The following is a 5693-nucleotide window of genomic DNA, read 5'->3' on the forward strand; positions in this document are numbered from 1 at the left end:
ATCGACATAAATCAAGATGCAAACCAGCCTCCTCTCAAAAGGACAAGAACAATGGAACACTTTTTAACAAAGAAATCAATGGAAGAAGAAATTTCAAAGTTAGCTGCTATGGATGGATTCTCTTTCAATTCAATCACCAAAAGTGATTTTATACAGAGAAATCTTCATAGTCAGAGAGGCAAATATGATAAATTACGACCAACATCTGCAAACGGACTCAGGAATTTAGTAATGAATCATTACATAACCAAGAAAGAAGAACTTATTCATTATTTCGAAAAAGAAGTAGCGCTGGCGATTCGCTACTCATTGACATTGGATGAATACACATCAATTCAAAATAAACGATATATGAACATAAATGTTCATGGGAAAGACAATCATTGGTTGTTGGGTCTTATTGAGATCCACGGCTCCCTTAATAGCAGGAGAACAGAGCAATTTGTGAGAGGACATCTTCGTGAATTTGGATTGGATTTGGATATACACATTGTTGGCTGTACGACGGTGAAATTCGGAAAAGAAATCACCAACAATGTCTCACACATTGCATACATCTGTCTGTGATCGACATTCTCTATCAAAAAAATATTGAAAATATTGCCTCAACCGATGAAACTGATAAAAAAAAGTGATGCGATCGCTATAACAGACGACAGTGATGATGAAGCTGACATAAGCCAACAGGACACTTTTTCAAACAGAAATGGGTCACAAAAATGCTTGTTTTCCCCAGCTAAAACCTGAATTTAAGAAAGTTTTGAATAAGGTAAGAAAAATTTCAAAGGTTTTCCTACAAAAAATGAAATTTTTGCAAGATTTTGTACGAGCGAACTTTGATAACAAAGAATATAAACTTATACTGGATTGCAGAACTAGCTGGGATAGCACATTCCATATGATTGAGAGATTTTTGAAATTGAAAAGCTGCATTCCAAATGCTCTACAAGCAGAACTTTCCACAGATGCCGTAGCTGACGAAGAATGGTAATCTCTTGATTTACTATATGAAATTCTGCATCCAGTAGAAATTATTTTGAAGGCTATTTGCGCTGATGATACGGATTTACTGAAAGCGGAATATTCTATAGAATTTTTATTGAATAAACTTAATATCGTCGGCAACCCTTTGGCTCTAAATATTCGTGAAAGACTTATGCATAGATATAATAAGAGAAGAAATGCCGAAACCTTGACTCTCTTGAGGTATTTACATAACCCAAGGAAGTTTAAAGGTGAATCAGTTTCTGAACCTTTTCGTTTTTTAACGAAACAACATTTAAGGAAGTATGCTGAACAAACATATATAGGAGATTATTTTCTGAACATGACACTGAAAACACAACGGAATTATACTAAGAAAATGAAATAGGAGGGAATCTAAAAACAAGTATTATTGTTGTCCCATCTACTTACGAAGGTAATGAACTCAAGCGCAATGAAGAAAATGAATGAAGGGCCCAAGAAAGTAACAGATGGATTTGAAATCTCTAAAGAATTCGAATATTTTGAAGCCACTTTGAACAGAAGTGAAAAGCTCGAGAAACTTTATAGAGCATTGCTTACAACTAAAGCAACTAGTGTCCAGTCAGAAAGAGCTTTTTCAATTACTGGACTTTTCAACACAAAAATTAGGACAAGTTTGTCAGGTAAAACACTGAATGCATTGTGTTTTTTAAAAGATTATTTTCGAAGGAATGTGAATCATCAAGCAAGTCAAGAAACTTGATTGATTCTCAAAAATACGACTTGGAAAAACGTTGCATTCCTGATTAAATAAATATAATACCATTATTTTTTGTTATTGTGTGTACATAGATACAGATACAGACACCATCAACATATTTGTGGATATCAGTCAACCTGTTACTTTCTCTTTTTCTCTGTGTATGTATATAAACAAAATTCAATATACGACAAACTTCTTCGTTACAGGGACACCGCTCTAAATCCACGAAAACCGGTTTTGAGAATTACTTATACTTAAACTCGGTTTTGGGAATTATCGGTTTTTTTGCGAACCCTAGTGAAAACTAAATCCCTACTAAATTGCTTTGTAGCTGGCAAAAGGAAACTGAAAGTCACAGAAGGAACTGCTTTGTATATATATGTATATATATATATGTAAGAACGACCGTGCGAACTCAAAAAGGAGAAATGGTGACGAATGGAAAAACAGGACTCCTTTTATTTAAAACGCGTCACACAGTCGAACACAAAAATATATATCAAAGATGATATACAAAATATGTTATACTACGATAACATAAATGGCCAGTAAAGGAAGACGATAAACACAACCGTATGAAATGAATAACAGAAATATTTATTGTGACATTAAAATGTATGTCTGTGTGTGAGTGTGAATGCGACATATAAAAACATAATAAAAGACAGGCCGTCATATACAGAAAAGAGTGTGTGTAAGTGATACATGTATGTGTATGTGAGATACAGCAGATAAAAAAGAGTCAGTAACACGTGTGAGCATTTATACCAGTTCTTAGAGTACACAATAGGAAGAGTCTGTATGTGAAAGAAGTTGAGGCTGTGTGTGTGGCAGAGCGATCACTAGTTGTGATGTTGTGACTTCCATGCCGGGCCGGGTTCGGCGATGATGCTGGTTAGTAGTCGTAGTTGGACGAAGCTGTTGATGTTGTCGCTGGAACTGCTGCTGCTGCTGTGTGGTACACGGAACAGGTCTCTAAGAGATCTGAACCGAGACGAATTTGCCGGGTATAATTTGGTTTATTTATAGTTGATGGTAGGCTCCCAAGGCATCAGAAAAATACTCTATCACGTGACCTTATTAGGGGCCACGGTTGGTCAGTTTGCGTTCTGGCGGGAACGGTTCGAAGCGGTTGCCGCTTCAAATAATAATCAGTCACGTGATGACAGGGAAATGTGTTTTCCACTACGCCCGCGCTTGTTTATATTTAACAGCGGGGAAGATGGCTTCTTTGTATACAATGGCGATCGAGGTGTTAGTTTCACTACATATATATATATGTGTGTGTGTGTGTGTATAACGATAAAGACTAATCTTGTGTAACGGTAGAAATTTAATTTTGTGACAATATATGATAAACGATAATATGGAAAACGATAGTTGATTCACAGTAAGATGGAATATAATCTGTTTGTAAAGGATTGGTTCTTCGTTGATCGCCATTATGTAAAGATGAAAGAACAGTGATTGAAGTTGTGAAGAAAATATCTATTTACTGTTACATTGAATATACCTTGCCTCGACGGGCAGGTAATAAAATCATAGAGCATGCGAAGTAAAGTTAGATGTGGTAGATTTTCCTTGTATAGTTTTGTGTACACGTTTTCTTAGCAGTAATCCACAGATAGCGATAGAATGGTGTTGTAAGAGAACAGAATTAGAGCTAGTGAAAGTTGTAGGGTCGTGGGAAGATGTCTCATAGTTGCTGACAGTAAATTTCATTTCTCCCTTTGACCATTGTCTTTAGTAGTTACCTTGCTTTGGATCATTATTCTCGCGTTCCGCTCCCTAACTGATGGTAGCTGTCTCTGACTCGAGATGTCATTCATTAACGAACTGATTGAGTTGTCACGAGCCGACTAACTGATTTTTGCTCGGGGTTCTTGCTTTTATAACTATCCAGAAGGATAGACATATCATTGAGAACAATAGATTTAGTTGGTGGTCTTGTTATCTCTATTCTAGCTTTTGGTGAAATAAAAGAGGTTAGAAAGGTCAAGTGGTGAAGACATTATTTCGGCCTAGTTAAGGTATCTGGAAAATGTAAAACTGCTGTCACAGAAAAACTATTGTTTTACCGTGAGAAAAGTTCTGTTGAATTGTTCCTTGAAATTTGGCTATGGTGGATCGAATCTACTTCTTTTGGCTGTCTCCGCACGTATACTTGGCTGGTGGTCGGAAATAAGGTAAAGAATGACTCGTCCAAGAAAATGAATTTCTTCCACTGCTCTAGGGATCAATTTGTAGGTTTTTACTCCACTCTAAACGCTTTACAACGTTTGTTTTTGAAAGTAATGGTTTTCTCATTGCAGCCCTCCCGTGAAATCTGGCCTTGTGCAACTCCCGGCGAACAGTTTTTGTGGAAACTGGGTTCTTGAGGTGGTCATTAAGCTCTGCAGTAATTTTGGAAGCTGTACTTTTGTGATCCTTTCTAACAATTTGCGTAAAAGCCCGACAATCCCTATCTGAAAGTTGTAGTTTTCTTCCGGAGTTTTGTTTCGACGAGGAGGTTTTATTCCCCACTTTCTCGAAGGCTGCCATTACTTTCGAGACGGTACTTCTTGACACATCAAACATTTCGGCTGTTTTCGTTACACTAGCACCTGCTATACAAGCACAAACAATTTGACTTGTTTGAAAGACCTATAGATCTGTCATTTTAATGAATTTTAATTACCGTTTTCTGATGATATCTGAAAAGAAACAGCAATTTTAGCAAAACATATTAAGCAACACTAATAATAAATCAAAAAACAAAAATAAATAAGCTTTTGACGGTTTTATAGATATTTCAAAATTATGAAGCTATAATGCTAGGTGTTTCCATTATTTTGTCCAACCCCTGTATATGTGTGTGTGTGTGTATGTGTGTGTATATATATATATATATAAGTCTGTTAATCGTTAATCAATGAGGTTAATATTTTCATCAACGATTTAACTTTTAAGTTAACTTTGAAAATCATTATCGGACTTCTTCAGTGTTCATATTAATCTGTCAAATGTAATGCTTATTCTCTTTATTTTGAATTATTCAGGTTCAAGAGGGAGTCCACAATATTTTCTTGTAACTTTGTAAATTTTTTACATACAGATTTGAAATTTTGTCAGTGGGTGCTTTATATACCACTGGTTTATAGTTGTGTAATTTTCAATCACTGTTCCCTCTAGACAAGACAGAAAGTTGAGAAAAGACCACACATCCACTGACCAACCTGTTTTGTATAAGTAGTCTATTTCTTATAAGAAATTTTTTCATTTCACTATCTATGGTTGATACATGATTGCTGATTTCTCAGCAACCTAAGGAGGCTGGCTAGATAATTTTGCAATCTTATGCAGATGACATTTTAGTCACAGTCGCAGTTATAACGTACATTATTTCATCCAATCAATGACTAATGACCAATGACCCCCTCTTTCTCTCTCTCTCTCTCTCTCTCTTTCTCTTTGCTGGCAAATTTTTAAATTAACATAAACATTTATTTACATGAAAGAAAATTACCAGAGACATAACATGTGTTGCTTACAAATATTGACAACGTGCTATTTTTAGGATATGGACAACAAAATGTACAGCCATGCATAACATGACAGCTTCCGAATTCTGTTTCCTGACTGGGTGAAAAGAATCAAACTTTAAACTTCTATAACTTTTTAAAAACATTTTTCTGGAAAAAATCAAATAATTCCAGCAATTCAGTTTGGGCAAGTGTATTATTGCACCAAATTTTAAAATTTTTGGTAAACTTTAATTTTTGAAATGCTGGCAGCCAAACCAAGATCCAATGTTTAGGTTAATTTTAAAATTTTCCAACAAAATCTTATAAAATGACAATGTTCCAAGAGATGTTCCTGTTTGTGTTATAAATGAAGTTAAGAGTGAACAAAATATGCTTAAAAATAAACATTTAAGTATTAAAAAACAAACATTTAAGTATTAAAAAACAAACATTTAACTTTC

The sequence above is a fragment of the Octopus bimaculoides genome, chromosome 3 (genome assembly GCF_001194135.2).
Source record: "Octopus bimaculoides isolate UCB-OBI-ISO-001 chromosome 3, ASM119413v2, whole genome shotgun sequence".
Lineage (NCBI taxonomy): Eukaryota > Metazoa > Mollusca > Cephalopoda > Octopoda > Octopodidae > Octopus > Octopus bimaculoides.